General features: G+C 39.6%; 1 long non-coding RNA gene and 2 other non-coding genes across 4 annotated transcripts; all 3 read left to right on the top strand.

The window, feature by feature from the left end:
* The first annotated feature begins 262 nt into the window (after positions 1 to 262).
* Positions 263 to 11944, top strand: LOC145361190 (uncharacterized). Of its 2 annotated transcripts, none has more exons than XR_013889818.1 (4): positions 263 to 311; positions 9121 to 9177; positions 11168 to 11203; positions 11838 to 11944. It is a non-coding gene; the product is annotated as an uncharacterized LOC145361190 (long non-coding RNA). The 2 variants fall into 2 exon arrangements; XR_013889817.1 differs by having other exon boundaries at positions 297 to 338.
* LOC145362128 (small nucleolar RNA SNORD123) lies at positions 10957 to 11025 on the top strand. Its single transcript, XR_013889945.1, has one exon. It is a non-coding gene; the product is annotated as a small nucleolar RNA SNORD123 (small nucleolar RNA).
* LOC145362119 (small nucleolar RNA SNORD123) lies at positions 11651 to 11719 on the top strand. The gene has a single exon (XR_013889943.1). It is a non-coding gene; the product is annotated as a small nucleolar RNA SNORD123 (small nucleolar RNA).
* Positions 11945 to 12194: the final 250 nt, after the last annotated feature.

Genomic DNA, 12194 nt, shown 5'->3' on the forward strand with positions numbered 1-12194 from the left:
CGACCCACGCTATTTAATGGTGCCGTCCCAAAAAAGGGGTGTCTAAGTCACATAAATCAAATCACAAAATACTTACAACACCTGCATCGCTTACACCTGGGAGATGATGTGTGACTTTCACCTCGCCAAATCCCATAATCTATCAAAGTTTCACTACTGCTTCCTTTTGCTAACAAGTAGCCCGATACTCGTCTCTCGTTCCTGTGAGATTCGGATCTCTCCCCTGCAGCTTCGGTTAGCACATTCCAGCAGTTTGCTGCTTCTGAGACGTGGCATTGCTCAGTCCCAGACTAACTCAGCAATTTCCACAGGTACAGTTACTCAAACTACACTTGAAAGTATGTATATAAAAGTTCAGGTAACTTTTAAGGATTTTAAAATAATGTAACTATTATATTTGCATGACGATGTTGTAATTCAGATGTGAGTTTAGCAACAGTCAAACCATGGCAATTAAACATCTGGATGCTAATTTCTGATTTTGAGAGGATGCTCACTTCTGATTATTTTCCATTTTATTTTGGACGTTTTATTATTGTGAATTATTATACCATATTCTATTATTGCATTGGATATTTTAAATGGCTACAATTATGCTTGTATTAAGTATTCGTGAAGCAATAATTAAAACCAGATGTTGTTTTTCAACGGCTTTTAAAAACTTAACAAATAAAATTAGAGCAAACTTCATAAGTAAGTGTGGCTGTATTTTCCTCCATTGGTAAACACTGCCTGCATTTGTATTTGTTAATTTAGTGAAATATAAGAATATGTAAAAATGTATTAAAGTAACAGCCAGCTTCAAAGAAGTAAATACCCATTTACTAAAATAAGACTTTAACCTCTCGGAGTCGCACGTTCATCTATGGTGGTTGCGCCTTTTCTTGACATTTTACGTTCGACACTTACATTTTAATTTTTTGTCACTTTAAAATTGTCCCGGCGATTCAGAATGGTAAACTAACAGTTTGTTGAATAACTTGAAACCTAATGATTTGGTATAATACAGTATGGTGGCTATCAGGGACCAGTTGGTGTTAGTGAAGGTTAATTCTACCCTAATGAACAAAAAACAGTACAGCACAGGAACAGGCCCTTCCATCCATCAAGTCTGTGCCAGCACAGAAGTCTCTCTAATTTAATATTGCCTTGCCTCAACATGGTCCTTTGCCCTCTATTCCCTGCCCATTCATTTATCTATCCAGATGCACTCCCTCATCTTCCAAAGCTCCAGTGAACACAATCCAAATTTGTTCAATCTTTCTTCATTGTCCATACCCTCCAAACAAGGCAACATCCTGGTAAATTTCTTCTGCACCCTTTCCAATGCATCAACATCCTTATGGTAATATGATGACCAGAATTATATACAATACTCCAAATGCGTCAAACCAAAGTCTTGTACAGCTGCAATATGATTTTCCAATTCCCATACTCAATATCCCAACCAATGAAGGCCAGCATGCCATATCATCTGAGTTGCCACCTTCAGGGAACTGTCTAGATCTCTCTGTATGCTAATATTTCTAAGGGCGCTACCATTTACTGTATACTCTCCTTCTGCAGTAGACCTTCCATCTCACATTTATCGAGGTTAAATTCCATCTGCCATCTTTTGGCCCAGGTCTCCAGCCGATTTATACGCTGCTGTATCCTCTGACAATCCTCCTCACTATCTGCTACTCCCCTAATTTTTGTATCATCTATGAATTTACTGATCAGGCCACCTACATTTCCTCCAAATCATTTATATGTTACAAAAACAAAGGCCCCTTGATTTTTGTAGAACACGCTTGTCACAGACCTCCAGTTAGAAAAGTACCTTTCCATTGCTACTCTGTTTTCTATGCCCAAGCCAGTTTTAGGATCTGGATAGGCTGAGCTAGCGGGCGAGGACCTGGCAGATGGAGTACAATGTTAGCAAATGTGAGGTTATCCACTTTGGCAGAAATAATGGTAGGAGGGATTACTATTTAAAGGGCGAAAAGCTGCAGCATGCTACGGTGCAGAGGGACCTGGGGGTCCTTGTGCACGAATCGCAAAAAGCCAGTTTGCAGGTGCAGCAGGTGATCAAGAAGGTGAATTGGATGCTGGCCTTTATAGCGAGGGGGATAGAATATAAAAGCAGGGAGGTCTTGCTGCAACTGTACAGGGCACTGATGAGGCTGCAGCTGGAGTACTGTGTGCAGTTTTGGTCGCCGCACTTGCGCAAGGATATTTTGGCCTTGGAGGGAGTGCAGAGGAAGTCCACTAGGCTGATACCGGAGATGAGGGGGTTGGACTATGTGAAGAGAGACTAAATAGACTGGGTCTGTACTCGTTGGAGTTTAGAAGGATGAGGGGGGATCTTGTAGAGACGTATAAGATGATGAAAGGGATGGATAGGGTAGAGGTAGAGAGATTCTTCCCGCTCAGAAAGGACAGCAGGACTAGAGGGCACAGCCTCAAGATAAGGGGGGTGCAGTTTAGATCAGAGTTGAGGAGGAACTTCTTCACTCAAAGGGTGGTGAATCTCTGGAATTCTCTGCCCGTTGAAGTGGTGGAGGCTACCTCGCTAAATATATTTAAGTCACGGGTAGGTAGGTTTTTGACAGACAAGGGAATTAAGGGTTATGGGGAGAAAGCGGGGAAGTGGAACTGATCCACTTCAGAACAGCCATGATCTTATTGAATGGCGGGGCAGGCTCAAAGGGCTAGATGGCCTACTCCTGCTCCTATTTCTTATGTTCTTATGTTTTGTATACATGTTACCAGCTCACCTCAGATCGCATTATCACTTCATGTTGTGTATCAGCCTGCCATGAGGAACCTCATCGAAGACTTTACTAAAGTTCATGTATACAACATCCACTGTCCTGCCCTGGTCAATTTCTCTTGTCACTTCCTCAGCGAACTCAAGTCAGTGAGACATGACCTCCCCTTCACAAAAGCATGCTGCCTATCGCTTATATGCTGATCCTATTCCAGATGTGAGTTTGTGAGTACATGCTGTCCTTAAGAATCTTCTTCAATAATTTCCCCACCATTGATGTAAGGCTCACAGACCTATAATTTCCTGGATTGTGACTTCTGCCCTTCTTAAAGAGAGGAACAATGTTAGCTACTCTCCAATGCTCTGGTATCTCGCTCGTGGCTAAAGAGGATGCAAAGATTTTGGCCAAGGCCTCAGAAATTTCTGCCCTCGCCTCTCTTAGTATTCTGGGATACACCCCATCTGACGCTGGGAACTTGTCCACCTTAATGTTTTTCAAAGCCTTCAATACCTCTTCTCGTTTTATCTCAACATGTCTGAGAATGTCAACATCCTCCTTTCTACATTCACCGTCCATTACATTCTTCTCCGTTGTGAATACTGATGCAAAGTACTCATTAAAAACCTCATCCACTTTGTTTGGCTCCACACACAAATTCCCTTCACTGTCGTTGAATAGACCTATCCTTTCCTTAGCTACTCTCTTCCTCCTTATATATTAATAAAAAGCCTTGGGATTCTCCTTAATTCCACCTGCCAAGGACATTTCATGGCTCCTTTTTGCCTCCTAAGGCTCTGTTTAAGCTTTTTCCTGCTCTCTTTTTATTCCTCAAGAGCCTTATCCATTTTCAATTTCCTGAAATTTACATATGCCTTCTTTTTTTTCACTAAGTTCATAATCTCCCCTGTCATCCAGAGTTCCCAAATCTTACCTTCTTCTTCCTTCATTTTTACAAGGACATACTTGTCCTGAATTGTTAACAACTGACTTTTAAAAGACTCCCACATATCAGATGTGGATTCACCCTCAAACAGCTGACCCAGTCTACATGCCCTAACTCCTGCCAAATATTACCATGGTTAGCCTTCCCTCAGTTTAGTACATTCACTCTGGGACTACTTCTATCCTTTTCTATAAGTATCTTGAGATTTATAGAATTGTGATCACTGTTCTCAAAATGCTCCTCCATTGAGACATCAATCACCTGTCCAGGTTTATATCCCAGAACCAGGCCTAAGATAGCTCCTTCCTGAGTTAGACAATCCACATATTGCTTCAAAAAGCACTCTTGGGACACAGTGAACAAACTCTGCCCCATCCAAGCCCCTGGCATTAAAGGAAAGTTAAAATTGCCCTGTTGTTTTTACATCTTCCCATAATCTGCTGACATATCAGTTCCTCTGTTGGCTGTTGGGAGGTCGGTAGTACAACCCCAACAGTGTGATTGCACGACTCCTGTTCCTGAGTTCTACGCATATGGCCTGCATGATCCCACCAAGGTGTCCTTCCTCTGTATAACTGTGACATTCTCCCTAATCAGTAAAGCAACACTCCCACCTCTTTTGTCACCTTCTCTATCTTATCAGAAACATCTCAATCCTGAAATGTTAAGCTGCCAGCACTGCCTTTCTTTCATCTAGGTCTCCATAATTGCCACATCATAGTTCCATGTAGTAATCCAAGCTTTAAGTTCGTTTACTTTACACGTCATACTCCTTGCATTAAAGCAAACACACCTCAGACCATCTGTCCAGTCATGTTTTGTACACTCTCCCTGTGTTTTATTTCTCCTAGCCTTACTGAGCTCACTGAGTTCTCCACAGTCTCTGTACTCAGTACTGTGACCTTTTATAATTCTTGTCTTTGATTGCTCTGCCTCCCACTTTTCCCCTCACTGCTTTTTGTTTCTGACCCCACTTTACTTCCCTCTGCCTTCCTGCATCAGTTCCCAGCCCCCGCCACATTAGTTTAAACCCTCCCCGACAGCACTAGTAAACATTCCCCCAGGACGCTGGTTCCAGTCCTGCCCAGGAGCAGACCATTCGATTTGTACTGGTCCCACGTCTCCCAGAACTAGTTCCAATGTCCCAGGAATTTGAATCCCTCCCTCTTGTACCATCCCTCAAGCCACACATTCATCTTAGCTATCCTGACATTCCAACTCTGATGAGCATATGGCACTGGTAACAATCTTGAGAATACTACCTTTGAGGTCCTACTTTTAGTTTAACTCTGAATTCAGTTTGTAGGACCTCATTCCATTTTTTACCCATGTCGGTGGTGCCTATATGCTCACCCACCCCCTCCAGAATGCCTGGCAGCAGCTTTGAGATATCCTTGACCCTTGAAACAGGGAGGCAACACATAACCCTGGAGTCTCATGTGCATCTGCAGAAATGCTTATCTATTCCCCTTGCAATTGAATCCCCTATTATTAAAGCTCTGCCACTCTTTTTCCTGCCCTCCTGTGCAACAGAGCCAGACAGAATGGCATGAACCTGGTGGCTGCCACCTTCCCCTGGTGAACCATTTCTCCCAACAGTATCCAAAACAGTGTATCTATTTTGGAGGGAGTTGACCACAGGGGCCCCCTGCACTGTCTTCCTATTCTTCCTCTGTCTGGTGGTCACCCATTCCCGATCTCCCTCAGTAATTTTTATCTGCAGTGTGACCAACTCACTGAATGCACAATCCACAACTTCCTCAGCATCGTGGACGCTCTGAAGTGAATCTATCTGCAGCTCCAGAGCCATCAAATAGTCTAACATGAGCTGCAGTTGAACACTTGCAAGTGAAGGAGCCAGGGAGACTGGAAGGGTCCCTGCATTCCCATATCGCACAAGAGAAGTATGATATAGATCTGGGATCTCCTGCAATGACTTAGCCCCTAAGTTAACTTACAACTACAATGCCAACAAGAAAAACAAGAGAAGAAAAGAAAAATTGCCTACGAGTCCCCTGCCAATCACTTATCTGCTGACTGTGACATCACTTTCTTGCTCTCGAGTCTTCCTCACAGGTCCGCCTCACCACTCCTCCCAAAGATGAGCACCTAGGGACCTAGGGCAGTGCTGCTGGGGCATTGTGGTGGCACGTGCTAAAAGGCCATGTGCTTTCGGCAGGAAAGGCAGCAGGCAGCATGCGGCACCAAATTCCCACTCAGCTCCAAATTTCCGATACCCTCTGGCTGAATCTCATTCAGGCTGCAGTCTCTCTCCCACTGGCATGCACTAGCTCACTGGTTGTACATTTGCTAAAACCACTGCCTTATATACAGCTGAGGTGAGCTGAGATGACATCTGCACACTACTTTAAAATTCCTAAATATACACACCTATTGAGGTCCTAATCAGGCATCAGTTGATTGACAGATAACTGCCAGTTAGCTTCTTGGGTCTGTTGCTTATTGCCCTTTAAACTAGATCACTGAATTTAAAGAGAAGAAAGAGAAACACTTATCAACAGTTACCCCGTAGGCTGCAAATTTCCGATATCATCAATCTGGCTGTGGTCTCTCTCCCACTAGGGTGTACAAGTTCACTGGTAATTGTCAGGGCCCAGTTGGAGTTAAAGTGATGGTTAATTCCACATCGCCAGTAATTGTCAGGGACCAGTTGGAGTTAGTGAGGGTTAATTCACATTGCTGACGATATTAAGGGCCAGTTAGAATTAGTGGAGATGAAGGGTAGTACAGTAGAGTTCTCTCCCTGGGCCTAGGGCGGTGCTGCTGGGGCATTGTGATGGCACGCGCTAGAAGGCCATGTGCTTTCGGCGGGAAAGGCAGCAGGCAGCATGTGGCAGCGCCTCCTGGGAAATGGAGTTCCCGTGTGGTCACGTGGTGCCAGCGACAAGGGGCAGCGTGGCACTCCAAACTACAAATCCCAGAGTGCAGCGTGCCCCGAACTCTGCACTAGCAATGAGTGCCTGGACTGCTGAGAGGCCAAGGTAAATAAAATGGTCAAATGAAAACATAACCATCTAAAATTACATGGACAAGGAAAAGACAATTTGAAACAGATTCCAATATATCGCATCCTAATGATGACCCTATAGCATGGACGAGAAGTTTGTTTGTGGTGTTCATCACTGAGTGGTTTTGGAAGCTAGATTCTGTTTAATGTTCATAGCCTGCGGGACAGCATTATCTCTTCTTCATTACTGTAACACAAAGCAAATTGATAAAATACTGCATTTTTTGTTCCATATCTTCACACATGTTTTTCCCTTTGGGGAATAGTTGGAAGTCCATAATCACCATGTTGAACTGAATCAATGACTGGTACTGTCTGTTAAGTGCTGACTAACTTTGTAGATTCTTTTTACAATTTTTAAAGTTCTAAGTTAAATTGCAAAAAGTTAAACCACATTTCAATTGGCGATTGCTCACTCACTATTTAACAACAAATTCCCAGTCTCATCAAATTCTCAACTTTCACACTGTTTTGGACTCACTCTGTTTTACACTCTGTGTAACCACTCTGCCACCAATGATACAATGAAACTAATTAAAATATTCCTTAGACTCATTCACTCAATGATTTAAAATTCTTATTTACATATGTAACATAATTTTACAATATTTTAACGCTATTTACTACTTTTAAAACTTTTGCTTTTTTTTGTTCTTTTGCTTGTGATGTTCCTGCATTGCTTTTCCATCAAAAGGGAAGTGTAAATTCAAACAATTATGCACCACAGTTGAACTCACATTTTGTTAATATGCCAAGAATTGTGAAAACACTATTTATTAAAGAAATTTTTACTCTTTAAAATAGCGATGGCAATTTATATTTATATCATATCATTAACATAATAAAATGAGCCCAGTTCATTTACTAGTATATTTTCAGACTAAATTTGACACCAAGCCATTAAGATGATATTTGGACAGGTTACCAAAAAGCTTGGCCAAACAGATAACTTTTAAGGAGCATCATAGAGAAGACGTAAGAAGGCTTAAGATGGGAATTCAAGAGCCTCGGGCTTAGAAAGGAAGAACTAAACCATGGAATTCCTACAGTGCAGAAAGAGGCCCATTGAGTCTGCATGAACTCTTTGAAAGAGCATCCCACCCAGGCCTTCCCCTCTGTCCTATCCCCATAACCCCATGCATTTGCCAAGGCTAATCCACCTCACTACACATCTTTGGACGCTAAAAGTCAATTTAGCATGGCCAATCCACCTAACCTGCACATCTTTGGACAGTCAGTAATGGTAGAACAACAGAAATAGAGGATGCAAAATAGGATAGAGTTGAAGAGACGGAGTTCTTGGAGGGATGTAGGACTGGCAAAAGTTACAGAAATATGGAAGGTGAGGCTATAGAGGAATTTGAATGTGAGGATGACAATTTTAAATTGAAGGTATCACTGAATCAAACTTGGTCAGTGAGTACAAGCACATGTCTTACTATTTGTATAGGAATTTTATGTAATGAAACATCTCAAGGTGCTTCACAGGAGCATTATAAAATAAGTATGCCACCCATTCCCTGATTCAAAACTGCTTCTCCTAAACTTCCATTGGAATAGTTATCAAAGAACAAAGAACAAAGAACAAAATCAGCCCGGAAAACAGGCCCTTCGGCCCAATGAGCCCGCACCGCCAATCTGGCAATTAGTTAGTATTAATCATTTTAATCCATTGTTTATATGTCCTGATTTTACAACACTCTGGGAGAGTTGTGTACCACACTGGACATCATCCTATAAGCTAAGAATGAGATTGAGTTGTGATTCCCAACACTCTGTGGTTTTAGAAGGTATATTTTCATGTAATGCAGACAGCTTAAGGAAGAACATTTCTTTATTTTGTTCATCCAGATAACACAAAGTTTTGAATGAAGTATTGCATTAGATAGATCCAATCATTTGTAATTTTTCAGATTTAAGAATAATTAATATTTTTGCAATCTTTGAACGTTAAGATGTTCTGTTGTCTATGTGGTCTCCATTGAATTCTCACAGGTAGAGGGCATTGAATTCAAATGTCATCCAATTGAAGTTTACTAATATGTCTGAAATAGAGAAACCACACTTTTAAAAAATTGTAGTTATCTTACTGAATTTTAAAATCTAATAAAATTGATGCTTAGTTTGTTAACTTTTGTGAACTTGAATTGAAATATTCAGTAACAATTCTATTTAAGAGGACTGTGTTAATTATATTGGAGAACATTTTATTTCTTTGTGAAGATTCTGATCCAACTTAAATTTATCTAAGGTTTGGGTATCATTGATTTTCGGATTCAAATTCTGCCTCTCTCCAAACAAAGATTATTTATCAGTTTGGAAATGAGTTAATATCAATCATTCTTATTTCTATTTGTTTTATATCTGGATTTTACAACATCACTGGAAACCTAAAGCACAGTGGACATTGTCTTAAAGACAAAGACTGATTCCTATCACTGTGGTTTTAGAAGGTATGTTTTAATTTAATATTCAAATAAGTACAGTTGACCACAGTCTATTGATGTGTGTTTAAAGTTCATGTGGGAAAGCTATTGGCATTTGTCACTAAGGTTAGGGTAGCCAAGCACTTGGATAAATATAACTAACTAGAGAGAGCCAGAATGGCTTTGTTAAGGGTGAGTCATGTTTGACCATTCGTGTTTAATTCTTTGAGGAAGTCATTCTTAAGATAGACAAAGGAATATCTAAGGAAATTATCTATAAGTACTTTGAGAAAGCATTCTGTTATAATGGCCATGAGGGATCATTAAAAGATCCCCCCCCCCCTCCTCCCATGGGCTTTGTGGAGTACGAGCTCACTTATTAAGCAAGCAAAGGCTTATCCAATAGGAAGCATTCAGCGGGGGCTTTTAAACATGTTACTTCACCTGGACCATTGTTGTAGGCCCGAGGTGTTGGCCTACCTTGCTGTGAGCTGCGGAAGCAGTCTCTTGCTTGGTACACAATAAAGGGTGTTTGATGACAGGAAACTGGCATTTGGTTGAATGCATTCAACATAGTTTCACACAAAACTGAAAGTGTACAGAACAAGAGGTATGTTTATAAATTGGTTGCAAAGCAGGAGATAAGGAACGAGGATAGAAGTCAGTATCCTGAATGATAATGTCTCCAGAGGTTTATTCTGGATCCTCAATATTCCACTGTATTTAGTAATGATTTTGATGAAGGAACACAGGATTGTATATCCAAGTTTACAGATAATATTAAATTAGATGGGACAGTAAATAGAGCAGATGGAAGCAGGCATTATAAAGGGACATTGGCCGATTAAGTAAATGGGCAAAACTGTGCAGAAGTTACAAGTGAAATATATGAGATCGCCCATATCAGGCCCAATAAAGATAAATCCTCTGCAGTTAATAGTTTTCTAAACTATTAGCTGCAGAGGAGCACAAAGTGCACCAGTCATTAAAAGTTAGTAGACAGATGTAAAAAGGAATGAAAAAAAGGGTAACGGAATGTTGGCCTTAATTCAAAGGAGATTGGTTACAGAAAAAGAGGGAGTCATGTTTTAGTTGCATAGAAATGTGGTCAGACCCCATCCAGAGAACTACGTTCCATTTTCATTTTAATCCAAAAGAGCATATTGATCTTTGAGAATGTACAGTGCAGATTAATCAGAATGATATGAGGACTCAAAAGGTGAAATTATGAGAACAGATTGCAAAAAACTAGCTTGTACGTTGTTGAGTATAGAGGACTGAGATATGATCTGATCAAGGTATTTAACATGTTAAAAGGATTCAGATGATAAAGAGAAACAATTTCCTCCAAAGGGGAAAATCAAGAATAGACAGGCTTAATCTTAAATTTAGAATCATAAGATCTAGGAAGAAAAGTAGAAAGCGCTATTTCACACAATGGGTAGGAGAAATCTAAATTTCTCTTCCTTAAAAGACTGCGGATGTGAACGCAATTAGAGCTTTAAAAACTGTGGTTGATAGACGTTTTTATTATGTAATTATATTGAGGGTTATGATGCTATGGTTGAAAAATGGAACTGAGGTACCAGTCAGCAATGACCATACTGAATGGTGGAGCAGACTCAAAGGGCTGAAGTGGATACTCAACTTCCTATGTCTTGAATAGAAAAATTGATTTAACAAAATTGCAGTAATGATTATTTGTATTGACTCAATTCAAAATGGTGTTCTAAAGTGCAACTTTAGTTGAAACATTTCAGTAACAACCACAGTAGAGAGGACAATGGTAAAGTTGATGTATTTTTCTGTGAAAGTGATGATCTAGGGGATCTGAAATCATCTGAAGTAAATACGCCATCCATTTCCTGATTCACATTCTTCTCATCTCTAAACTTTTACGTATCAGCTTAGAAATTAATTAGCATTATTCATTCCTGTTCCATTTTCTTTTGTATCTGGATATTGCAACATCCCTGAAAATCTCTAACACAATGGACATCATCTTCTATGGGCAAAGAATGAGGGTGATTTCCCAGCAATGTGGTTTTAAAAGGTATGTTTCAATTAAAACAGACAGCATGAGAAACAGCATTTATTTTCTTTAGTCAGAAGATACAAAGTAGCATTAATAAAATATTACCTTGGATACTTACAATCGTTTACAACTCTTTAGCTTTGTAAATAATAGATAATTTTACAAACTTTGAAGGAGTATATAAAACCCCAGCTTATCAAACCATAATTATTCTGTTGTCCCCCTTGTCTCCTCATTAGATTCACATAGGAAGAGTGCATTGAATTCAAATCATTGAAGTCACAGCTTGTTCATATGTCTAGAGTAGAGAAACTACTTGCTAAAAATTATGTCATTCTTACTGTATACAAGAATTTATTTAAAATTGATATTTTGTTCTTAGTGTGAGCTTAAGTTGAAACATTTCAGTAACACTGACATTAAAGATTTTAATTATGTTGCAGTATATTATATATTGTATCTATTTGTGAAAATGATGATCTGGGGGATCTGAAATCATCTGAAGTAAATATGCCATCCATTTCCTGATTCACATTGTTTTCTCTAAACTTTCATTAGTATATTGTTTAATTTGTCAATTTGTTACTATAATCATTTTTATTTTTGTTTGTTTTTATACCTGGATTTTGCAACATTCCTGGGAACCTACAAGATGGTGACATCTTGCAAGACAAAAGAGAATTGGACTTGCAATTCCCAACAATATCAGCCGTGTGTGGCTGTAGAAGATATTTTACACATTAAATAAACATGCCCTGGAAATAATCAACGTTCTATTTCTTGTTTGCTTTTTCATCAAAAGTTGAATGTCTTTTGGGAAAAGAGCTATGTTTAGTTTAATTTCAAACTATGTCTTTGCAATATATTCCAGTTCATATTTCAAATACATTAGTGATGACAATGCAGAATACATTACAAAACAGCTATATCACTGAATTAATGGAAAAGTTTTATTATTTGTCCACAACTAATTACAGTGGACTCATTGGTTCCAATATTAACTTGGAAA

This window comes from Carcharhinus amblyrhynchos, chromosome 2, assembly GCF_965287045.1.
Source record: "Carcharhinus amblyrhynchos chromosome 2, sCarAmb.v2.hapA, whole genome shotgun sequence".
Taxonomy (NCBI): Eukaryota; Metazoa; Chordata; class Chondrichthyes; order Carcharhiniformes; family Carcharhinidae; genus Carcharhinus; species Carcharhinus amblyrhynchos.